Here is a 27,337-nt window from a genome sequence, read left to right as displayed (position 1 = left end):
CTTCAATCTTCTTTCTTCCGGAGCCATCATCTTCCAGCCGACGCGGAACATCCTCTTCTACCGACGCCTACTCGCCGAATGACGGTTCCTTTAAATGACGTCATCCAAGATGGCGTCCGTCGAATTCCAATTGGCTGATAGGATTCTATCAGCCAATCGGAATTAAGGTAGGAAAATTCTGATTGGCTGATGGAATCAGCCAATCAGATTCAAGTTCAATCCGATTGGCTGATCCGATCAGCCAATCAGATTGAGCTCGCATTCTATTGGCTGATCTGAACAGCCAATAGAATGCGAGCTCAATCCGATTGGCTGATCCGATCAGCCAATCGGATTGAACTTGAATCTGATTGGCTGATTCCATCAGCCAATCAGAATTTTCCTACCTTAATTCCGATTGGCTGATAGAATCCTATCAGCCAATCGGAATTCGACGGACGCCATCTTGGATGACGTCATTTAAAGGAACCGTCATTCGGCGAGTAGGCGTCGGTAGAAGAGGATGTTCCGCGTTGGCTGGAAGATGATGGCTCCGGAAGAAAGAAGATTGAAGATGCTGCTTCATAGAAGACTTCATCCCGATTATGGACTTCTTCAGCGCTCGCTTGGATCAAGACTTCAGCCCGATGATGGATTTCTTCAGCCGCTGCTTGGATCCAGACTTCAGCCCGAGGATGGACGTCACTCTTCAGCCCCCCGCTTGGGCTTGGATCAATACATCGGAGGCTCTTCTGGATCGATCGGTGATACCTGGCATGGTGAAGACAAGGTAGGGAGATCTTCAGGGGGGTAGTGTTAGGTTTATTTAAGGGGGGTTTGGGTTAGATTAGGGGTATGTGGGTGGTGGGTTTTAATGTTGGGGGGGGGTATTGTATGTGTTTTTTTTACAGGCAAAAGAGCTGAATTCTTTGGGGCATGCCCCACAAAAGGTCCTTTTAAGGGCTGGTAAGGTAAAAGAGCTTTGAACTTTTTTAATTTAGAATAGGGTAGGGCATTTTTTTATTTTGGGGGGCTTTGTTATTTTATTAAGGGGCTTAGAGTAGGTGTAATTAGTTTAAAATTGTTGTAATATTTTTCTTATGTTTGTAAATATTTTTTTTATTTTTTGTAACTTAGTTCTTTTTTATTTTTTGTACTTTAGTTAGTTTATTTAAATGTATTTATTTGTAGGTATTGTATTTAATTAATTTATTGATAGTGTAGTGTTAGGTTTAATTGTAACTTAGGTTAGGATTTATTTTACAGGTAATTTTGTAATTATTTTAACTAGGTAACTATTAAATAGTTATTAACTATTTAATAGCTATTGTACCTGGTTAAAATAATTACAAAGTTACCTGTAATATAAATATAAATCCTAAAATAGCTACAATATAATTATAATTTATATTGTAGCTATATTAGGGTTTATTTTACAGGTAAGTATTTAGCTTTAAATAGGAATAATTTATTTAATAATAGTTAATTTATTTCGTTAGATTTAAATTATATTTAATTTAGGGGGGGTTAGGGTTAGAATTAGCTTTAGGGGTTAATAAATTTATTAGAATAGCGGTGAGCTCCGGTCGGCAGATTAGGGGTTAATGCTTGAAGTTAGGTGTCGGCGATGTTAGGGAGGGCAGATTAGGGGTTAATACTATTTATTATAGGGTTATTGAGGCGGAAGTGAGGCGGATTAGGGGTTAATAACTTTATTATAATAGCGGCGCGGTCCGGTCGGAAGATTAGGGGTTAATAAGTGTAGGCAGGTGGAGGCGACTTTGAGGGGGGCAGATTAGGGGTTAATAAATATAATATAGGGGTCGGCGGTGTTAGGGGCAGCAGATTAGTGGTACATAAGTATAACGTAGCTTGCGGCAAATTTTAATAGAGTGGCGGCGATGTGGGGGGACCTCGGTTTAGGGGTACATAGGTAGTTTATGGGTGTTAGTGTACTTTAGAGCACAGTAGTTAAGAGCTTTATAAACCGGCGTTAGCCCAGAAAGCTCTTAACTACTGACTTTTTTCTGCGGCTGGAGTTTTGTCGTTAGATTTCTAACGCTCACTTCAGCCAAGACTCTAAATACCGGCGTTAGGAAGATCCCATTGAAAAGATAGGATACGCAAATGGCGTAGAGGGATCTGCGGTATGGAAAAGTCGCGGCTGGAAAGTGAGCGTTAGACCCTTTCCTGACTGACTCCAAATACCAGAGGGTGGTAAAAACCAGCGTTAGGAGCCTCCAACGCTGGTTTTGACGGCTACCGCCCAACTCTAAATCTAGCCGTAAATTATTCTCTGTACATAGTGATTACTGCCCAGTTACTGCCGATTCACCATCTTCTTTTAATATATTTTGTGATATCCCCAATGTTTGTGAAAGGTTTCTTCCCTTGTGAATCCTTTCATGAGTTTTTAGATTACTAATTTGTGTAAACCTTTCTCCACACTCTGTACATGTGAAAGGCTTTTCCCCTGTGTGACTGCTTTCATGATATTTCAGATCACTCTTTTGTGTAAAACTTTTTCCACACTCTGTACGTGTGAAAGGCTTTTCTCCTTTGTGACTCCTTTCATGAATTTTTAGACTACTTTTGTGTGTAAAACATTTCAACACTCTGTACATGTGAAAGGCTTTTCTCCTGTGTGACTGCTTTCATGAATTTTTAGACTACTTATTCGTGTAAAACTTTTTCCACACTCTGTACATGTGAAAGGCTTTTCCCCTGTGTGACTCCTTTCATGAATTTTTAGACTACTTATTCGTGTAAAACTTTTTCCACACTCAGTACATGTGGAAGGTTTTTCTCCTGTGTGAATCATTTCATGAGTTTTCAGACTACTTTTTTGTGTAAAACATTTTCCACACTCTGTACATGTGAAAGGCTTTTCCCCTGTGTGACTCCTTTCATGCTTTTTCAGATCACTCTTTTGTGTAAAACATTTCCCACACTCTGTACACGTGAAAGGCTTTTCTCCTGTGTGACTCCTTTCATGAGTTTTCAGATTACTATTTTGTGCAAAACTTTTCCCACACTCTGTACATGTGAAAGGCTTTTCTCCTGTGTGACTGCTTTCATGATATTTCAGCTTACTCTTTTGTGTAAAACTTTTTCCACACTCTGTACATGTGAAAGGCTTTTCTCCTGTGTGACTGCTTTCATGATATTTCAGATCACTCTTTTGTGTAAAACTTTTTCCATACTCTGTACATGTGAAAGGCTTTTCTCCTTCGTGACTCCTTTCATGAATTTTTAGACTACTTTTGTGTGTAAAACATTTCCAACACTCTGTACATGTGAAAGGCTTTTCTCCTGTGTGACTCCTTTCATGAATTTTTAGACTACTTATTCGTGTAAAACTTTTTCCACACTCTGTACATGTGAAAGGCTTTTCTCCTGTGTGAATCATTTCATGAGTTTTCAGACTACTTTTTTGTGTAAAACATTTTCCACACTCTGTACATGTGAAAGGCTTTTCTCCTGTGTGATTCCTTTCATGAGTTTTCAGATTATTCTTTTGTGCAAAACTTTTTCCACACTCTGTACATGTGAAAGGCTTTTCTACTTTGTGAATATTTTCATGACTTTTCAGATGATACATTCGTTTAAAACATTTGCCGCACTCAGTACATGTGTGTGGTTTCTCACCTGTGTGAATTTTGTGGTGCTCTAATAGACGAGACTTCCATCTAAAGCTTTTCTCACATTCTATAGATTTGAAAGTTTTCTCCTTTGTATCCATCATTTGGCTAGACTGTAGACTTTTCCCTTTTTTACTATGTTTTGAAAACTCAGTAAATGTGTGTGGTTTATCCTCAGGGATAATCATTTCACTAGATAAGTCGTAAATCTTATCCTCTTGTTTAATGACTAAATTATTCTCTGTACATAGTGATTGCTGCCCAGTTACTGCCGATTCACCATCTTCTTTTAGTATCTTTTGTGATATCCCCAATGTTTGTGAATAGTCATAAGTGTCTAAGGTTTTTGGAGTTTGCGGTATCATTCTGATGCTTCCTGTAGTGAATGATGGATATGAACTATTCAAGTGTTTTTCTACATAAAAAGATATGGAATAAAGAAATTAAAGAATGTTTATTCATTTATGATATATTCCATCTTAATAAAATAATATTTTATATACTAAAAAATGTCTTCCGTTTTGTATTAATTTATTTACCTGTAAATCACAAATTAAAAAAGGATGACATAGAATGTAAACATTACTACATCATATAACAGATAAACTGGCGAACCAGTCATGAAGGAGTGGTGTCTATTTTGAATATAGCAAGTAAATGCTTATAGTAAACCCAGTGCTGATCGAGTTCATAACCCACAAAAGTACTTAAGAGCCATAATGCAGGGGTCCGCTCTGCATTTTAAACCCGTAGCCGACAATAATGTGAGTCTATATGAAAAATACTAGAACAGCAATACCCTTGCGCTAAAAGATCGGAGCTTGAGGAACGAGCGGTTTGTTGACTCACCCACCATGTAGAGGAATGTAGCGTCTCGAACAGAAGTAAGCCGGTTTCCTAAGAAAGCATACTGGCACAAGCGGTGAAAACCTTCTTCCTGTGCTAGCTCTGTGTGGCGTACCACGTGCTCAGGAACAGGCCAATCCTCAGCCCAAACGGCTTGTGTACTTGATAACGTCACCGTCAGCTGGGGGACTCAGTAGCCAATCAGATGGTGCAGTCCCACTTTTGAAGATTCTTCTTATCGAGCAACTTGTATCCAAATCCACAAGGTGATATATTCTTAATGACGTCACCGTCAGCTGGGGGACTCTGTAACCAATCAGATGGTGCAGTCCCGCTTTTGAAAATTCTTCTTATTGAGCGACTTGTACCCAAATCCAGAAGGTAATCTTTGAGTGGTGGGGAGTAATGACACTGTACCGCTGTTCCCAGCTAGACCATAAATATAGCGTAAGTCCTGGAGGAGGTTTTTTTGGATATCCCACAGACTTAAAAAGTTCTCGTTCTAGACGAAAAAAGTGGATTCCCCACAATCCACAGTAAATATGTAACAAGAAATATATCCAGAACGAGTTGTTGAAAATCAGTTGTAGCTTTATTCCTTAAAATTGTATGAAAACAACATACAGCAACACGGGGTTAGTGAAGACAAAAAAACTTCTGACCGGTTTCGGTCGTATTGACCGTAATCATAGAATAGCACCTGTTAAGGGGTGCACCCTTTTAAGTCTAACACTTCATGTTCATTGGTTTAAAAACAAGCAGACTTCAAACTTAACCCTATACATACCATATTAACATTTTGTGCAGTTAGTAAACACTTTATATGTGAACAAATAGATGAAGACTTATATTACAAATAGTAAAATTGGAACTTAATGTTTATATACATATATACACTGCGTACAATTGGGATAACAATGCTTTTAGTGATTAAGCAAAGGATTGAACACATTATAAAAGGCTGAACACATTATAAGGGATGATAACTCCTTATATATATATATACACATATATACACACACACATGTATATATATGTATATACACATATACACACATATATACACACAGAATCCCTACTCTATGCCCAACTAAACTTCAACCTGTATTAAATTATGTTAGCAAAGACAGTAATAATTATAAAAACTATTTTGCAAAATGAAGTTCAATAAATATTTTGGCTCCCAGTATGTTACAGACAGCAAGTACTTCTGGCTCATCTTGGCTAAAGCATAATGGTACCTTTAAATGTGGAAGAAAAGTATGTACCTCTTGTGATCACATCAATATTTCACCCACATTTAGGTCCCATGTAACAGGTGAGGAGTTCCCGACTAGGGGATGCATAAATTGTAGGAGTAAATTTGTTATCTACATCATAGAATGCACCCAATGTAGGAGACAATACACAGGTAGTAAGAAGTGAATACAGCGCCAACAAGAGGCCAAGGGATAAATATACTCACAGAGAGATAAAAGAAGATTATTTAATGAACCATGTTAAAAAGCATCAGTAATAAAAGACTATATATAAAAAATGTAAAAAGCACATATAAATAAAATTACAAATACAGGAATATCTTACAGAAGTGGCTCAAAGGGCCAAAGCTGATAATTACAATAAAAACAGAGGTTATAACAGGTGATCAGTGTGAGTGGTACACCAGAATAAGAGTGTATACTAATAAAACAGAATTAGCCTAAGTACAACTATAACAAGTGCATCAAGCAAAAAAATAATAAACAATAATACAAACAATAGTGTTCAAAATTAGTGTTACAAAAATAGTGTTCCAAAAAATAGAAAAATGCACTGCAGTACAAAAAAAAGGGGGGTAGCAAAATAATTGTATAGATACAATCAAATAGTGAGTGAGTGCAAATGGATATAAAAATGCTAGCTACTTAATCCAGTGAGGTTAAGATATAATTAAATAAAATACACAATATGCAATAACATAAAAAATAAAATACACAATATGCAATAACATAAAAAATAAAATATAAAATATAATCCAAAAAAGTGTTCAAAAAGTTGATCAACAAATGTTAGTGAAGAACAAAAATAAGTCAATCAAAACTAAAAAATGGGTGATGAAAAGCAAGGTGAAAGTGAGGAAATTGATTCCTTCCAATGTTAGTTACTTTAACAGATCCAAATTCCTGAGTGTGGTTGCTGAAGTAGCTGATTGGATCCTAGCACCTGTCAGCTGCTCCTATGGTATCCTAAAAAGTGTCCCTGTAAAAAAAAGAAATTCACAACATAGTGTATCCAATATGAGAATGAAGTAAAAATTAAAGTAATGCTTACCAATATGTCAACGCGTTTCTGCCCTCAAAAAAGGGCCTTTCTCAAGACTATTTTATTTTTTATGTTATTGCATATTGTGTATTTTATTTTTTATGTTATTGCATATTGTGTATTTTATTTAATTATATCTTAACCTCACTGGATTAAGTAGCTAGCATTTTTATATCCATTTGCACTCACTCACTATTTGATTGTATCTATACAATTATTTTGCTACCCCCCTTTTTTTGCACTGCAGTGCATTTTTCTATTTTTTGGAACACTATTTTTGTAACACTAATTTTGAACACTATTGTTTGTATTATTGTTTATTAGTTTTTTGCTTGATGCACTTGCTACAGTTGTACTTAGGCTAATTCTGTTTTATTAGTATACACTCTTATTCTGGTGTACCACTCACACTGATCACCTGTTATAACCTCTGTTTTTATTGTAATTATCAGCTTTGGCCCTTTGAGCCGCTTCTGTAAGATATTCCTGTATTTGTAATTTTATTTATATGTGCTTTTTACATTTTTTATATATAGTCTTTTATTACTGATGCTTTTTAACATGGTTCATTAACCCCTTAATGACCAAGGACGTACGCCACACGTCCTAAAAAAAAAGACAGTTAATGACCGAGGACGTGTGGCGTACGTCCTTGGTCTGGAAAGCAGCTGGAAGCGATCCTGCTCGCTTCCAGCTGCTTTCCGGTTATTGCAGTGATGCCTCGATATGGAGGCATCCTGCAATAACCCCCCTTGGCCATCCGATGCAGAGGGAGCCACTCTGTGGCCCTCTCTGCACCGGACATCGGTGGCCGGTATCGTTGGTGGGTGGGAGCAAGTCTGGGAGGCGGGTGGGCGGCCATCGATGTGCCGAGTGGAGGGAAGGGGGGCGGGATCGGGGGCGGGGGGGACGGGAGCGCGCGCGTGCACGGGGGGTGGCGGGCGGGCGCGTGCACGGGGCGGGAGCGGGAGGGAACCGCTACACTACAGAAAAATAAAAGTGGTAAAAGTTAAAAATAAAATGTTTTCAAATATAGAAATAAACATCTAAGGGATCAAGACGGGGTGGGGGGTTGGTCTTGGGGGGGGAAAGCTACACTACAGAAAAGGGCATTTTTTTAAAAAAAAAAAGGCACATTTGTTGCTAAACTGGGTACTGGCAGACAGCTGCCAGTACCCAAGATGGCGCCCATTAAGTTAGAGGGGGAGGGTTAGAGAGCTGTTTGGTGGGGGATCAGTGAGGTTGGGGACTAAGGGGGGATCCTACACAGCAGCATATGTAAATATGCCAAAAAAACCCCAAAAAAGCCCAAATATAGCTTTTATTTTAGTACTGGCAGAGTTTCTGCCAGTACTTAAGATGGCGGGGACAATTGTGGGGTGGGGGAGGGAAGAGAGCTGTTTGGGAGGGATCAGGGGGTCTCATGTTTCAGGTGGGAGGCTGAGCTCTACATTAAAGCTAAAATTAACCCTGCAAGCTACATAATTAACCCCTTCACTGCTAGCCATAATACACGTGTGAAATGCAGCGGCATTTGGCGGCCTTCTTATTACCAAAAATCAACCCCAAAGCCATATATGTCTGCTATTTCTGAACAAAGGGGATCCCAGAGAAGCATTTACAACCATTTGTGCCATAATTGCACAAGCTGTTTCTAAAATTGTGAAAAATTTAACGTTTTTTTTAATTTGATCGCATTTGGCGGTGAAATGGTGGCATGAAATATACCAAAATTGGCCTAGATCAATACTTGGGGTTGTCTACTACACTACACTTAAGCTAAAAGTATCCCTAAAAGCTCCCTACATGTTCCATAATTAACCCCTTCACTGCTGGGCATAATACACGTGTAGTGCGCAGTGGCATTTAGCAGCCTTCTAATTACTAAAAAGCAACGGCAAAGCCATATATGTCTGCTATTTCTGAACAAAGGGGATCCCAGAGAAGCATTTACAACCATTTAAGCCATAATTGCACAAGCTGTTTGTAAATAATTTCAGTGAGAAACCAAAAGTTTGTGAAAAAATTAGTAAAAAAGTGAACGATTTTTTGTATTTAATCGCATTTGGCGGTGAAATGGTGGCATGAAATATACCAAAATGGGCCTAGATCAATACTTTGGGATGTCTACTAAAAAAAAAATATATACATGTCAATGGATATTCAGAGATTCCTGAAAGATATTAGTGTTCTAATGTAACTAGCGCTAATTTTGAAAAATAATGGTTTGGAAATAGCAAAGTGCTATTTGTATTTATGGCCCTATAACTTACAAAAAAAGCAAAGAACATGTAAACATTGGGTATTTCTAAACTCAGGACAAAATTTAGAAACTATTTAGCACAGTGTTTTTTGGTGGTTGTAGATGTGTAACAGATTTTGGGGGTCAAAGTTAGAAAAAGTGTGTTTTTTTTCAATTTTTTCCTCATATTTTATAATTTTTTTTATAGTAAATTATAAGATATGATGAAAATAATGGTATCTTTAGAAAGTCCATTTAATGACGAGAAAAACGGTATATAATATGTGTGGGTACAGTAAATGAGTAAGAGGAAAATTACAGCTAAACACAAACACCGCAGAAATGTAAAAATAGCCTTGGTCCCAAACGGACAGAAAATGGAAAAGTGCTGTGGTCATTAAGGGGTTAAATAATCTTCTTTTATCTCTCTGTGAGTATATTTATCCTTTGGCCTCTTGTTGGCGCTGTATTCACTTCTTACTACTTGTGCATATTTTTTGGAGGTTGGTTAGGATCTCTGTTTGGATACAGCTTGGGGATTACCTTAGCGCTTGTACACACACCCTTTTTCACAATACACAGATAGGACCACTAGGGAGGTAGGCAAACGTGTAAAAGAACACCTGTCTTATATCTCAAGTAAAAGAACATGTTCAGCTCTCTCTACTCATTTTATTTAGTACCACAATCAGGATGTTACAACTTTTAAATGGCAGGCCATTGAACAAATTGGCACACCACCGAGAGGTGGAGATAAGTTGTCCATTTTAAGTAAACAAGAAATCTATTGGATTTTTAAAACAAAGTGTCTTTTGCCTTATGGTTATAACTCAGAGTATGACGTCATTAATTACTGGCAAAAATAGACCATTGTATCTGGATAAATTTCATAGTTTCTATTCTTCTACTATTAAGTTGTTTTACTAATTGTAGTTATGAATATTAGAAATCAATAAAATTTTGGACACACTAAGATATATGCACATGTATTGTCCTCTAGGGGCCTTACATCTGTATAACAATTGCCCTAATGCATAAGACAATTCACATTTTTATCCATAAATATATTTGATTACCTACGTTTGATGGATCTCTTTTGATCACTCATTATTATTATTTGATTGTGGTCTATTTGTGGATAATATGTGCTTAATGAATCTCGATACAAACCTCAGTTTATTGAACTTCATTCTGCAAAATAGTTTTTATAATTATTACTGTCTTTGCTAACATAATTTAATACAGGTTGAAGTTTAGTTGGGCATAGAGTAGGGATTCTGTGTGTATATATGTGTGTATATGTGTATATACATATATATACATGTGTGTGTGTGTATATATATATATATATATATATATATATAAGGAGTTATCATCCCTTATAATGTGTTCAGCCTTTTATAATGTGTTCAATCCTTTGCTTAATCACTAAAAGCATTATTATCCCAATTGTACGCAGTGTATATATGTATATAAACATTAAGTTCCAATTTTATTATTTGTAATATACATCTTCATCTATTTGTTCACATATAAAGTGTTTACTAACTGCACAAAATGTTAATATGGTATGTATAGGGTTAAGTTTGAAGTCTGCTTGTTTTTAAACCAATGAACATGAAGTGTTAGACTTAAAAGGGTGCACCCCTTAACAGGTGCTATTCTATGATTACGGTCAATACGACCGAAACCGGTCAGAAGTTTTTTTGTCTTCACTAACCCCGTGTTGCTGTATGTTGTTTTCATACAATTTTAAGGAATAAAGCTACAACTGATTTCCAACAACTCGTTCTGGATATACTTCTTGTTACATATTTACTGTGGATTGTGGGGAATCCACTTTTTTCGTCTAGAACGAGAACTTTTTAAGTCTGTGGGATATCCAAAAAAACCTCCTCCAGGACTTACGCTATATTTATGGTCTAGCTGGGAACAGCGGTACAGTGTCATTACTCCCCACCACACAAAGATTACCTTCTGGATTTGGGTACAAGTCGCTCAATAAGAAGAATTTTCAAAAGCGGGACTGCACCATCTGATTGGTTACAGAGTCCCCCAGCTGACGGTGACGTCATTAAGAATATATCACCTTGTGGATTTGGATACAAGTTGCTCGACAAGAAGAATCTTCAAAAGTGGGACTGCACCATCTGATTGGCTACTGAGTCCCCCAGCTGACGGTGACGTCATCAAGTACACAAGCCATTTGGGCTGAGGATTGGCCTGTTCCTGAGCACGTGGTACGCCACACAGAGCTAGCACAGGAAGAAGGTTTTCACCGCTTGTGCCAGTATGCTTTTTTAGGAAACCGGCCTACTTCTGTTCGAGACGCTACATTCCTCTACATGGTGGGTGAGTCAACAAACCGCTAGTTCCTCAAGCTCCGATCTTTTAGCGCAAGGGTATTGCTGTTCTAGTATTTTTCATATAGACTCACATTATTGTCGGCTACGGGTTTAAAACGCAGAGCGGACCCCTGCATTATGGCTCTTAAGTACTTTTGTGGGTTATGAACTCGATCAGCACTGGGTTTACTATAAGCATTTATTTGCTATATTCAAAATAGATACCACTCCTTCATGACTGGTTCACCAGTCTATCTGTTTACTGATTTCCCATCACCGGTGTCTTTTTATGAATACTAACTGGATAAAGGAGAAGATTTTTTTAAAGGACATTTTATTTTGGTATATTCAAATTTCTCCCATAGACTTTGTATTTGTTTGTTTTCGTGTTTACACAGAAGAAGCTTTATTTATAGCTATAAAGTGTGCATGAAATTCCTTGAATTGTGCTTGACAAATACACCATGGAAAATACATATTCATTCAAGGACATAGATGAAGATAATTTGGACTGTTTAAATCTGGAAGACTTCTTTAATTGTGATTCTCCTAATGTTAAATTAGCAGACTTATTTCAGGACTATGATTACCTTAAATTAAAAGAACAAAAGTTAAAATGGGATAAGTGGATTTTATCAAAATATTTGGCACTTAAGATGATCCCTAGAGGCCTTAGGCTAAATAAATTTCCCACATATGATGTAAAGGATGAATCATTTATAGCCAGATGGAATCAAGCCCTTTCTGATTGTTCTCTTACATTGATATCTTTATTAATTGAATATAAGGATACATTATTGTGTGATGTTAAAAGTAAGATTACCAATATTGAGAATGAAATGTCTAGATTTTCCAATTGTGATATTTATATCAAATTTGAACAGATTTTTAAAAGCACTATAGAAGAATCTAAAAAATTGGTTATACAGACAAAACACACAAAATTTATCAGAGATCAAAAAGATTATTCTCTAGGCACTGTGTATGTTTGGAGACGCAAACAAAGAAATAAATCTTGGTTTAACCAAGAAGAGGGTGACAATCCAATATCTAAAAATAAGAAAAACAAGAATAAGAGAAGGCGTTATAACAGACGCAATAACCAATCAGGTAAAGAGGGGAATACAAATTCCACAGAAATTCCAAAAAAGGTCACTTTTTCAGATTCTGAGAATGTAGTGATGAGGATAGATTTGCATCAAGTTTTGAATATGTTTCAGGAGATGATGCAAATTCTAGTACCGAAAAAGAGGAGATTCCAGACATATCAGTAGCAACATGTGCAGCAACTACTATACAAAAAGGTATTCTCAAGGGACACTCAGACCAGGGAACTAGACCTAAAAGCAATGGTACCACATGTAATCAAATCCAACCACATAAATCCACCCCCCAGGTTTTTCGCAAGGACCCCAAACAATTTCAGGGAGGGGGAGTCAGGGAAGATAGACACGATAAAGACAAACAAAGGACAGACAGAACAAAAGAGATACACTCTGAGAGGGAAAAATGCCAAAGTGAAGAAATACCAATAAATATGGTTATCAATGTTTCTAACTATACATTATCTGATTTAGAAATTAAAGTACTTAATTTAGGCCTATGTTTTGTTCCATCAAGAAAATTTAATCTTTTCCAAACTATACTTGACCTAAATAAATTAATCAGAGATTTAACATTAATAAAGTTCTTTAAGACCAATAATGAGTCTAGTGCTGATAATTTGGTACTTTCTCAGGAACAAACTACAACAAATCAACACCTCTCTTTTGCTGACACTTGCACTCTTATTGATCTAGAAGATCTAAGCAGTACTAATCAGAGAGATGAGACTTTGCAAGTTAGCAAAGTTAAATCTAAAATGAAGAATAAATCAACCTTTTACCCAACTAAAACCAGAGGTAAAATATTGGAAGTTTTCCATGAAAGAGTGGTGGATGATCTAACAGATTTATCTAATTCTGTAGAGAAGAATGCTTCCAATTTGACCATAAAAGAGAGGGAAGCATTGGTAAAATTACAAAAGAATAAAGACATTGTGATCAGGCAGTCAGATAAGGGCGGGAGTGTGGTTGTAATGAATCAATCACACTATATGGCTGAGGCCCTAAGGCAGCTTAATGATAGTGACACTTACATGATTTTGACTAACAATCCTACTAAACAATACACCAGAGAGCTTTCTCTTCTTTTGGATGAGGTGGTGGAGGAGGGTCTCATGGATCAGGATACAGCCAATTTTTGTCTGGTTACTGATCCTGTGACACCCATCTTCCACCACCTCCCAAAAGTACACAAGAGTCTTACCAACATTAAGGGGAGACCCATAGTGGCAGGTATTGGCTCTCTTTTAGAGCCATTGTCTAAATGGGTTGATGATTTATTGCAACCCATGGTGACCCTATTACCAAGTTATATTAGGGATACATCACATGTCTTACAAAGGTTGGAGCCAATTGTTTGGAAAGAGGAGTACAGTTGGCTGACAATTGATGTCGTATCACTGTACTCCTCGATCCCCCACACACAAGGCCTTCAAGCAATTGAATTTTTTCTAAATCTTTTCTCTGATTTATCATTTGAATCCAAGAGTTTGGTTGTTAGGATTGTGAAATTCTTATTGGAGCATAATTATTTTTATGTTCCAGGGACGCTACTACCTCCAGAGACGTGGCACCGCCATGGGGGCGAAGTTCGCCCCCTCATGTGCCAACCTTTTTATGGGTTGGTAGGAGCGGTGCCACGTCTATGGAGGTGGTACCGCCGGATTTAATTACATTGCTTTGTACGTCCGCTTCATTGATGATCTGCTTATTGTTTGGTCTTCCGACCAACAATCAGCAAAAGAATTTGTAGACTTACTTAACATCAATGAGGTGGGAATACAGTTCACATATGAGTGGCAGAAAGAAACAGTTAATTTCTTGGATATAACCCTTACAGGAGATATTCAAGAGGGCAGGGTTATTTCTGCCCTCTATCGGAAACCTATCTCAGGCAATAATCTCCTACACGCCCGAAGTTGCCATCCACGGCATGTTTTTAAAGGAATTGCCAAAAGTCAGTTCCTGCGGGCAAAAAGGAATTGTACGAGAGAAGATACTTTCCGAAGAGAGAGTAGAGATTTGAAATCAAGAATGCTCAAAAGGGGTTATCCTAGTAAAGTAATTGATAAGGCCTTCTTTGAAACTAAAGATGGAACAGAAACACATGAGCCACAAAAACAAAAACAAAACCAAAGTGACACCAAAAGACAACTGAGATTCATTACGTCATATTCCAATCAATATGATGAAGTATGTCGTATTATTAAAAACAACTTACCGATTCTCATGGGTGATAAACAATTGAAAGATGAAATAAAACAAGGGTGCATGTTTGTACCTAAACGAAATGTGACACTAGGGAATATTTTGGCTCCCAGTATGTTACAGACAGCAAGTACTTCTGGCTCATCTTGGCTAAAGCATAATGGTACCTTTAAATGTGGAAGAAAAGTATGTACCTCTTGTGATCACATCAATATTTCACCCACATTTAGGTCCCATGTAACAGGTGAGGAGTTCCCGACTAGGGGATGCATAAATTGTAGGAGTAAATTTGCTATCTACATCATAGAATGCACCCAATGTAGGAGACAATACACAGGTAGGACCACTAGGGAGCTAGGCAAACGTGTAAAAGAACACCTGTCTTATATCTCAAGTAAAAGAACATGTTCAGCTCTCTCTACTCATTTTATTGAGTACCACAATCAGGATGTTACAACTTTTAAATGGCAGGCCATTGAACAAATTGGCACACCACCGAGAGGTGGAGATAAGTTGTCCATTTTAAGTAAACAAGAAATCTATTGGATTTTTAAAACAAAGTGTCTTTTGCCTTATGGTTATAACTCAGAGTATGACGTCATTAACCCCTTAATGACAACTGACGTACCAGGTACGTCATGCATTAACAAGCAGTTAATGACAATGGACGTACCTGGTACGTCAGTTGTCTAACAGAGTGCTGGAAGTGATCACAATCACTTCCAGCAGCTCTGAGGGTATTGCAGTGATGCCTCGATATGGAGGCATCCTGCAATACCCCTTTACAAGACTCCGATGCAGAGAGAGCCACTCTGTGGCCCTCTCTGCACCGGTAGTGATGGTGCCGATGGTGCCTTTGGGAGGTGGGAGGAGGGAGCGTGTGCGCGCGCGTGCACGATGCGCGCGCACGTGCAAGGGTGTGCGTGTGCACGTGGGCGCGCGTGTGCACGTGGGCGCGCGTGCACGTGCGCACATTAGCCACACTGACACCAATGAAAAATGAAGGGGAATTTTTTTTTTTTTTTTTTTTTTTTTTTACATTTAAAAGGATCTGGGGGGGGGGGGGGGTGGGGGTATTGTGGGGGGGGCTGCTACACTACAGAAATAATTAAACATACAGATAAAAGTTAAAAATAAAATTAAAATAGTTTGGTTTGTGGGGTCAAACTGGGTACTGGCAGACAGCTGCCAGTACCCAAGATGGCGGTAATTAGGTAGGGGAGAGGGTTAGAGAGCTGGAGGGGGGGATCAGGGAGGTTGGTGCTAAGGCAGGGGTCCATCACAACTAAAATATTTTATAATTTTTATTTAAAAAAAAAAAAAAACTCTTTTATTTAGTACTGGCAGACTTTCTGCCAGTACTTAAGATGGCGGTAACAATTGTGGGGTGGGGGAGGCAAGAGAGCTGTTTGGGAGGGATCAGGGGGTGGGATGTGTCAGGTGGGAGGCTGATCTCTAAAATTAACCCTGCAAGCACCCTACAAGCTACCTAATTTAACCCCTTCACTGCTGGGCATAATTCACGTGTGGTGCGCAGCAGCATTTAGCGGCCTTCTAATTACCAAAAAGCAACGCCAAAGCCATATAAATCTGCTATTTCTGAACAAAGGGGATCCCAGAGAAGCTTTTACAATAATTTCTGCCATAATAGCATAAGCTGTTTGTAAATAATTTCAGTGAGAAACCTAAAATTGTGAAAAATGTAAAGTTTTTTTTTTTATTTGCTCGCATTTGGCGGTGAAATGGTGGAATAAAATATACCAAAATGGGCCTAGATCAATACTTGGGGTTGTCTACTACACTACACTAAAGCTAAAATTAACCCTACAAGCTCCCTACAAGCTCCCTAATTAACCCCTTCACTCCTGGGCATAAAACATGTGTGGTGCGCAGCGGCATTTAGCGGCCTTCTAATTACCAAAAAGCAACCACAAAGCCATATAAGTCTGTTATTTCTGAAAAAGGGGATCCCAGAGAAGCATTTACAACCATTTGTGCCATAATTGCAGAAGCTGTTTGTAAATAATTTCAGTGGGAAACCTAAAGTTTGTGACAAAATTTGTGAAAAAGTGAACTTTTTTTTTTTTTTTTTATCGCATTTGGCGGTGAAATGGTGGCATGAAATATACCAAAATGGGCCTAGATCAATACTTTGGGATGTCTTCTAAAACAAAATATATACATGTCAAGGGATATTCAGGTATTCCTGACAGATATCAGGGTTCCAAAGTAACTAGCGCTAATTTTGAAAAAAAGTGGTTTGGAAATAGCAAAGTGCTACTTGTATTTATTGCCCCATAAATTGCAAAAAAAAGCAAAGAACTTGTAAACATTGGGTATTTATAAACTCAGGACAAAATTTATAAGCTATTTAGCATGGGTGTTTTTTGGTGATTGTAGATGTGTAACAGATTTTGGGGGTCAAAGTTAGAAAAAGTGTGTTTTTTTTCCATTTTTTCCTCATATTTTATCATTTTTTTTTAGTAAATGATAAGATATGATGAAAATAATGGTATCTTTAGAAAGTCCATTTAATGACGAGAAAAACGGTATATAATATGTGTGGGTACAGTAAATGAGTAAGAGGAAAATTACAGCTAAACACAAACACTGCAGAAATGTAAAAATAGCCATTGTCATTAAGGGTAAGAAAATTGAAAAATGGTCCGGTCATTAAGGGGTTAATTACTGGCAAAAATAGACCATTGTATCTGGATAAATTTCATGGTTTCTATTCTTCTACTATTAAGTTGTTTTACTAATTGTAGTTATGAATATTAGAAATCAATAAAATTTTGGACACACTAAGATATATGCACATGTATTGTCCTCTAGGGGCCTTACATCTGTATAACAATTGCCCTAATGCATAAGACAATTCACATTTTTATACATAAATATATTTGATTACCTACGTTTGATGGATCTCTTTTGATCACTCATTATTATTATTTGATTGTGGTCTATTTGTGGATAATATGTGCTTAATGAATCTCGATACAAACCTGTTTATTGAACTTCCTTTTGCAAAATAGTTTTTATAATTATTACTGTCTTTGCTAACATAATTTAATACAGGTGGAAGTTTAGTTGGGCATAGAGTAGGGATTCTGTGTGTATATATGTGTGTATATGTGTATATACATATATATACGTGTGTGTGTATATATGTGTATATATATATATACATATATAAGGAGTTATCATCCCTTATAATGTGTTCAGCCTTTTATAATGTGTTCAATCCTTTGCTTAATCACTAAAAGCATTGTTATCCCAATTGTACGCAGTGTATATATGTATATAAACATTAAGTTCCAATTTTATTATTTGTAATATACATCTTCATCTATTTGTTCACATATAAAGTGTTTACTAACTGCACAAAATGTTAATATGGTATGTATAGGGTTAAGTTTGAAGTCTGCTTGTTTTTAAACCAATGAACATGAAGTGTTAGACTTAAAAGGGTGCACCCCTTAACAGGTGCTATTCTATGATTACGGTCAATACGACCGAAACCGGTCAGAAGTTTTTTTGTCTTCACTAACCCTGTGTTGCTGTATGTTGTTTTCATACAATTTTAAGGAATAAAGCTACAACTGATTTTCAACAACTCGTTCTGGATATACTTCTTGTTACATTACTACATCATAGTAAACTAAATTACTGAGTTGTGGGTGTTTCAAACATGGCAATAAGGTAGGCATAAGTGCAGTTATGGATGTTCCATGAGCGATGTCAGGTGCAGAGGAAGATGGAGTTGCAGGTGTTCTGAGTAATAAACCAGGTCAGGGTGAGGTTAGGCAGTTGTTGGACATGATCTGTCTAAAAGGACAGAGGGGGGAGTAGTATTTATTACCCTCCTCCTCAGCCCAATAGATGTTGCTCCTTCTTTATAACAGTCACTGACACAAATGTTCTTAAAGACCCAGATATAAATATAATAGTTTATTTGTTTAATGAGTGATCTATTCTATTTTCCCAGTAATTAAAGTCAGCATAATATCTATTTTACTCACCTAACACATATGAGTTCATGCTGATAACAGGCTCCAATGTTTGTGCTCAAGAAGAAGGTTCCCTTATTCACTCCAGTTACATCAATAGCAGATATCTCTCAGTGCTCTGGCCGTGTCTGTAGAACGTATATTAAATGGTTTAGACAGATAATAATAAATAATGGTTCCGATTAACTGTACGTATGGTATAATTAAAGGCTCACATAACAATTCATGTGATACAGATTTGCTGAGTCAGCTGTTTAGGTTATTACACATGTGATGTTGATTCACAGCTATAATGTAGTACAGTTAGCTCTGTGGTTTTTACAGTTGCCCCTTAAATATAAATCTTCCCAGACCTTTACAACATTGGTAGAAAATATATTTAAAGGGACACTGAATCCAAATGTTTTCTTTTGTGATTCAGATAGAGCATTCAATTTTAAGCAGCTTTCTAATTTACTCCTATTATCAATTTTTCTTCATTCTCTTGCTATCTTTATTTGCATCTAAGTTATTTTTTTGGTCCAGTACTTGTTTATTGGTTGGTTACATCAATCCACCAATCAGCAAGAACAACCCAGGTTGTTCAGCAAAAATGGGCCGGCATCTAAACTTACATTCTTGCTTTTCAAATAAAGAAACCAACGGCTAGATTACACGTTTTGTCGGTAAAAACTTGCGGAGCTAACGCTTCTTTTTTTTTCCAGTGCTCACTTTAACCCCTTAATGACAACTGACGTACCAGGTACGTCCTGCAAAAACTTGCAGTTAGTGACAATGGACGTACCTGGTACGTCAGTTGTCTAAGAGAGTGCTGGAAGCGATCGCAATCGCTTCCAGCAGCTCTCAGGGTATTGCAGTGATGCCTCGATATTGAGGCATCCTGCAATACCCTTTAGAAAGCATCCGATGCAGAGAGAGCCACTCTGTGGCCCTCTCTGCACCGGTAGCAATGGGGCCGTTCGTTGGTGGGTGGGAGCTTACAGGGAGGAGGGTGGGCGGCCCATCGCTACCCGGCATCCGGTTCCTTCAAGTGCATTGTGCACGCCGGATGCCGGGAGCGTGCGGGGGGCTGCGCGTGCGCGCGTGCGCAGCAATCACTGGCACTGCCACCAATGAATTTTGGTAAGAGGGTGGGGGGCAACAAACTACCATTTTATAAATAAAAATAGGATCAGGATCTGGATCTTGGGGGGGGGGTGGGGGGGTTGGGGCAGCTACACTACAGAAAAAATAAAAATAAAACAAAAACACTTTATTTTTTGGGGAAAACTGGGTACTGGCAGACAGCTGCCAGTACCCAAGATGGTGGCAATTAGGTAGGTGGGGAGGGTTAGAGAGGTGTTTGGGGGGGATCAGGGAGGTTGGGGGTTAAGGCAGGGGTCCATCACAGCTGAATAATTAAAAAAAAACAAAAAGAAAACAAAAAAAAAAACAACAACCTTTTATTTTAGTACTGGCAGACTTTCTGCCAGTACTTAAGATGGCGGGGACAATTGTGGGGTGGGGGAGGGAAGAGAGCTGTCTGGGAGGGATCAGGGGGTGGGATGTGTCAGGTGGGAGGCTAATCTCTACACTAAAGCTAAAATTAACCCTGCAAGCTCTCTACAAGCTACCTAATTAACCCCTTCACTGCTGGGCTTAATACAAGTGTGGTGCGCAGCAGCATTTAGCGGCCTCCTAATTGCCAAAAAGCAACGCCAAAGCCATATATGTCTGCTATTTATGAACAAAGGAGATCCCAGAGAAGCATTTACAACCATTTGTGCCATAATTGCACAAGCTGTTTGTAAATAATTTAAGTGAGAAACCTAAAATTGTGAAAAATGTCACTTTTTTTTTTTATTTGCTCGCATTTGGCGGTGAAATGGTGGCATGAAATATACCAAAATGGGCCTAGATCAATACTTTGGGTTGTCTACTACACTACACTAAAGCTAAAATTAACCCTTCAAGGTCCCTACAAGATCCCTAATTAACCCCTTCACTGCTGGGCATAATACACGTGTGGTGCGCAGCTGCATTTAGCGGCCTTCTAATTACCAAAAAGCAACGCCAAAGCCATATATGTCTGCTATTTCTGAACAAAGGGGATCCCAGAGAAGCATTTACAACCATTTGTGCCATAATTGCACAAACTGTTTGTAAATAATTTCAGTGAGAAACCTAAAGTTTGTGACAAAATTTGTGAAAAAGTGAACAATTTTTTTTATTTGCTCGCATTTGGCAGTGAAATGGTGGCATGAAATATACCAAAATGGGCATAAATCAATACTTTGGGTTGTCTTCTAAAAAAAAATATATACATGTCAAGGGATATTCAGGGATTCCGGACAGATATCAGTGTTCCAATGTAACTAGCGCTAATTTTGAAAAAAAGTGGTTTGGAAATAGCAAAGTTCTACTTGTACTTATTGCCCTATAACTTGCAAAAAAAGCAAACAACATGTAACCATTGGGTATTTCTAAACTCAGGACAAAATTTAGAAACTATTTAGCATGGGTGTTTTTTGGTGGTTGTAGATGTGTAACAGATTTTGGAGGTCAAAGTTAGAAAAAGTGTGTTTTTTTCCATTTTTTCCTCATATTTTATATATTTTTTATATTAAATTATAAGATGTGATGAAAAAAATGGTATCTTTAGAAAGTCCATTTAATGGCGAGAAAAACGGTATATAATATGTGTGGGTACAGTAAATGAGTAAGAGGAAAATTACAGCTAAACACAAACACTGCAGAAATGTAAAAATAGCCATTGTCATTAAGGGTAAGAAAACTGAAAAATGGTCCGGTCATTAAGGGGTTAAACAACGCTGGTATTACAAGTTTTCTGAATGGCTGCGTTAGCCTCAAAAAAGTGAGCGTTGAGCACATTTAGCGCCACTTCTACCTGTAATGCCAGCGTTGCTTACGGTAGCGGTAAGCTGGAAAAACGTGCTCGTGTACGATCTCCCCATAGGAAACAATGGGGCTGAGCTGGCTGAAAAAAACCTAACACCTGCAAAACAGCAGCGTTCAGCTCCTAACGCAGCCCCATTGATTCCTATGGGGAAATACTTTTAATGTCTACACCTAACACCCTAACATGAACCCCGAGTCTAAACACCCCTAACCTTACACTTATTAACCTCTAATCTGCCGCCCCCAACATCGTCGCCACCTGCATTATACTATAAACCCCTAATCTGCCGCTCCGGACACCGCCGCCATCTACATTATACGTATGAACCCCTAATCTGCTGCTCCTAACATCGCCGCCACCTACATTATATTTATAAACCCCTAATCTGCCCCCCCCAGCGACGCCGCCACCTACCTACACTTTTTAACCCCTAATCTGCCGACCAGACATCGCCGCCACTATAATAAATGTATTAACCCCTAAATCGCTGCACTCCCGCCTCGCAAACACTATAATGAACTTTATTAACCCCTAATCTGCCGTCCCTAACATCGCTACAACCTACCTACAATTATTAACCCCTAAAACAATGGGGCTGAGCTGGCTGGAAAAAAAAACTAACACCTGCAAAAAAGCAGCGTTCAGCTACTAACGCAGCCCCATTGTTTCTTATGGGAAAGTAAAAAATATGTCTACACCCAACACCCTAACATGAACCCCGAGTCTAAACACCCCTAACCTTACACTTATTAACCTCTAATCTGCCACCCCCAACATCGTCGCCGCCTGCATTATACTATTAACCCCTAATCTGCCGCTCCGGACACCGCCGCCACCTACATTATCCCTATGAACCCCTAATCTGCTGCCCCTAACATCGCTGACACCTACATTATATTTATTAACCCCTAATCTGCCCCCCCAACGTCGCCGCCACCTACCTACACTTTTTAACCCCTAATCTGCCGACCGGACATCGCCGCCACTATCATAAATGTATTAACCCCTAAACCGCCGCACTCCTGCCTCGCAAACACTATAATAAATTGTATTAACCCCTAATCTGCCGTCTCAAACATCTCCCGCCCCCAACGTCGCCGCTACTATAATAAAGTTATTTACCCCTAAACCTAAGTCTAACCCTAACACCCCCCTAAATTAAATATAATTTAAATAAATCTAAATAAAATTACTATAATTAAATAAATGAATCCTATTTAAAACTAAATACTTACCTATAAAATAAACCCTAATATAGCTACAATATAACTAATAGTTACATGGTAGCTATTTTAGGATTTATATTTATTTTACAGGCAACTTTGTATTTATTTTAACTAGGTACAATAGCTATTAAATCGTTAATAACTATTTAATAGCTAACTAGTTAAAATAATTACAAAATTACCTGTAAAATAAATCCTAACCTAAGTTACAAATACACCTAACACTACACAATCAATAAATTAATTAAATTAACTACAATTATCTAACATAAAATACAATTAAATAAACTAAACTATAGTACAAAAAAAACAAACACTAAATTACAAAAAATAAAAAAATATTACAAGAATTTTAATCTAATTACAACTAATCTAATCCCCCTAATAAAATAAAAAAGCCCCCCAAAATAATAAAATTCCCTATCCTAAACTAAATTACAAATAGCCCTTAAAAGGGCTTTTTGCGGGGCATTGCCCCAAAGTAATCAGCTCTTTTACCTGTAAAAAAAATAAATACAATACCCCCCAACATTACAACCCACACACCCCTACTCTAAAACCCACCCGACCCCCCCTTAAATAAACCTAACACTACCCCATTGAAGATCACCCTACCTTGAGCCGTCTTCACCCAGCCGGGCCGAACTCTTCATCCGATCGGGGCAGAAGAGGTCCTCCATCCAGCAGAAGTCTTCATCCAAGCGGCATCTTCTATCTTCAATCAATCGGAGCGGGTCTATCTTCAATCCAGCAAACGCGGAGCCATCCTCTTCTTCCGATGTCCTAACAGTGAATGAAGGTTCCTTTAAATGACGTCATCCAAGATGGCGTCCCTCGAATTCCGATTGGCTGATAGGATTCTATCAGCCAATCGGAATAAAGGTAGGAAAAATCTGATTGGTTGATTTAATCAGCCAATCGGATTGAAGTTCAATCCGATTGGCTGATTGGATCAGCCAATAGAATTGACCTTGCATTTTATTGGCTGATCCAATCAGCCAATCGGATTGAACTTCAATCCGATTGGCTGATTAAATCAACTAATCGGATTTTTAATACCTTAATTCCGATTGGCTGATAGAATCCTATCAGCCAATCGGAATTCAAGGGACGCCATCTTGGATGACGTCATTTAAAGGAACCTTCATTCACTGTTAGGACATCGGAAGAAGAGGATGGCTCCGCGTCTGCTGGATTGAAGATAGACCCTCTCCGATTGATTGAAGATAGAAGATGCCGCTTGGATGAAGACTTCTGCTGGATGGAGGACCTCTTCTGCCCCGATTGGATGAAGAGTTCGGCCCGGCTGGGTGAAGACGGCTCAAGGTAGCGTGATCTTCAATGGGGGGAGGGGATCGGGCGGGTTTTAGAGTAGGAGTGTGTGGGTGGTGGGTTGTAATGTTGGGGGGGTATTGTATTTATTTTTTTTACAGGTAAAAGAGCTGATTACTTTGGGGCAATGCCCCGCAAAAAGCCCTTTAAGGGCTGGTAAAAGAGCTGGTTACTTTGGGGCAATGCCCCGCAAAAGGCCCTTTTAAGGGCTATTTGTAAATTAGTTTAGGATAGGGAATTTTATTATTTTGGGGGGCTTTTTTATTTTATTAGGGGGATTAGATTAGGTGTAATTAGATTAAAATTCTTGTAATTTTTTTTATTTTTTGTAATTTAGTGGGGGGGGGGGTTTGTACTATAGTTTAGTTTATTTAATTGTATTTTATGTTAGATAATTGTAGTTTATTTAATTAATTTATTGATAGTGTAGTGTTAGGTGTATTTGTAGCTTAGGTTAGGATTTATTTTACAGGAATTTTTATAATTATTTTAACTAGGTAGCTATTAAATAGTTATTAACTATTTAATAGCTATTGTACCTAGTTAAAATAAATACAAAGTTGCCTGTAAAATAAATATAAATCCTAAAATAGCTACCATGTAACTATTAGTTATATTGTAGCTATATTAGGGTTTATTTTATAGGTAAGTATTTAGTTTTAAATAGGATTCATTTATTTAATTATAGTAATTTTATAAAATAAATACAAAGTTGCCTGTAAAATAAATATAAATCTTAAAATAGCTACCATGTAACTATTAGTTATATTGTAGCTATATTAGGGTTTATTTTATATGTAAGTATTTAGTTTTAAATAGGATTAATTTATTTAATTATAGTAATTTTATTTAGATTTATTTAAATTTTATTTAACTTAGGGGGTGTTAGGGTTAGACATAGGTTTAGGGGTTATAGTAGCGCGACATTGGGGGCGGGAGATTAGGGGTTAATAATTGTAGGTAGGTGGCAGCGATGTTAGGGACGGCAGATTAGGGGTTAATAAGTGTAGGTAGGTGGTGGCGACGTTGGGGAGGAGCAGATTAGGGGTTAATAAATATAATGTAGGTGTCGGCGATGTTAGGGGCAGCAGATTAGGGGTTCATAGGTATAATGTAGGTGGCGGCGATGTCCGGTCGGCAGATTAGGGGTTAAAAAAATTTATTTTAGTGTTTGTGATGTGGGGGGGGCCTCAGTTTAGGGGTTCATAGGTAGTTGTTCATGGGTGTTAGTGTACTTTTTAGCACTTTAGTTAAGAGCTTTATGTTCCGGCGTTAGCCCATAAAACTCTTAACTATTGACTTTTATATGCGGTAGAAGTCTTGGAGGTAGAGGCTGTACCGCTCCCTTCTTCCAAGACTTGTAATACCAGCGTTAGGCAAATCCCATTAAAAAGATAGGATATGCAATTGACGTAAGGGGATTTGCGGTATGGAAAAGTCACGGAAAAAAAGTGAGCGGTACACCTGTACCTCCCTGACTCGTAATACCAGCGGGCGTTAAAAAGCAGCGTTAGAGAATTAAGAACATTTGATAATAGGAGTAAATTAGAAAGTTGCTGAAAATTGCATGCTCTATCTGAATCATAAAAGAAAACATTTGAGTTCAGTGTCCCTTTAAGTGGGGCCATATCACAACTTTACAAATATATTATAATCTTTGTTTTTATCATTTATATGAAAAAATATTTTTTCCTGAAAGAAATGTTAAATATCATTTGTTTAAATATAAGTTAATTTGTATACTGCAGTATGTGTATTGTACTTCCTACTATTTCCTAATTCTCACTGTCAAACATTTTGTCATGTGCTCCGCCCCCAGTCCTTTAACTTCTCTTGGTCAATACTAAGCTGTCTTAAATCACACTGCAAGGGGTGTGGGAGAGATAGGCACTAAAATGTTCATTTAAATTGTTATCTTGGCTAGAGTTAAGAAAAGGAAGACTTTGTGTTTACATAGAGTGATAATATAATGAGATATGTTATTTTGGCAAATTGAGTCCATTTAAAAGGACCATAACACATAGAATAATGCATAATATACAGGTGCATAATAAAAATACAATGCAATAAAACTTACTATTAATTTAAAAAGAGAAGTAGATTGTTTTCTGATAAATTGGCTATCAGCCAATAACAGACTCATATTTTGATATAATGTGAACTAAATATAAAAAAGAAGTAAATTGGGTAGTTGTTTAAAATTATATGTTCTATTTAAATTTGGTGTTTCTTGTTCTTTTAAGTGAAAATCAAGCTTACATGACAATGTCCATTTAAGCCTGTGATCATGTGACATAAACAGCAGCAGCTGAAGGTGCAGAATACACTTACTAAGGTCTTTACTAACAAGAAGAATCAGTCACAGATCAGTGGGATAAACGTTCTGATGATAAACAGGTGCAGTTAATAGAAATAAGAAATGTATTAAAAAATAATCTCTGCTTAATCAGTCACTATTAACAGGAGCTGTTCAAGATGATTGGAGAATAGCAAATGTACCTCGTCATAAAAAGGGCAGTAGGGAAGAATCTGGTAACTACAGGACAGTTAGTTTAACTTCAGTAGTAGGGATATTAATGGAAAGTCACTTAAAATAAAGAATTATGACTTACATAAAGAAGACCAAAATCAACATGCTTTTACTTCAGGGAGATAATGTCAGACTAATCTAATTGACTTATTTTGACTATGTAACAACATAACCCGATTAGAAATAAAATAATATGCAGATCACAAGATATTTAACCCCTTAATGACCATCGCTATACCCTGTATGATACTGACCATTGTAAGACGCTGCTGTCCTGGGCCTCTCTCTTCTGAGATCTCACTAAAAATAGTGAGATCTCGCCATTTCAGCATGAGTGGGGCAATGCAGAAATAGATAGGCAGAGTTACCAATGCAGAGAGAGTGTGAAATCGATCTGGGAGTGGTAGGGGGTAGGGTAATAATGTGGGGGGGTAGCTACAGTATAGAATTTTTTTTTTAATTAATATAAAAATTATAGCAAACTGGGTACTGGCAGACAGCTGCCAGTACCTAAGATGGTGGCTAATAGGCAGAGGGGGAGGTTTAGAGAGCTATTGGGGGGGATCCTACACTGCAGAAAATATATAAAATATATTTTTAAAAATGCCTTATATTTTCATACTGGCAGACTTTCTGCCAGTACTTAAGATGGGGGTAACAATTGGGGGTGTAGGG

At 37.7% G+C, this 27,337-nt stretch overlaps 1 pseudogene; it reads right to left on the bottom strand.

Moving 5' to 3' along the window:
* Positions 1 to 1,861: 1,861 nt before the first annotated feature.
* Positions 1,862 to 18,788, bottom strand: LOC128643470 (oocyte zinc finger protein XlCOF6-like; annotated as a pseudogene).
* Positions 18,789 to 27,337: the final 8,549 nt, after the last annotated feature.

Source organism: Bombina bombina, unplaced genomic scaffold, assembly GCF_027579735.1.
Source record: "Bombina bombina isolate aBomBom1 unplaced genomic scaffold, aBomBom1.pri scaffold_559, whole genome shotgun sequence".
Taxonomy (NCBI): Eukaryota; Metazoa; Chordata; class Amphibia; order Anura; family Bombinatoridae; genus Bombina; species Bombina bombina.
Note: the sequence above shows the minus strand (reverse complement) of the source record. Positions and strands in the feature narration are given on the sequence as shown.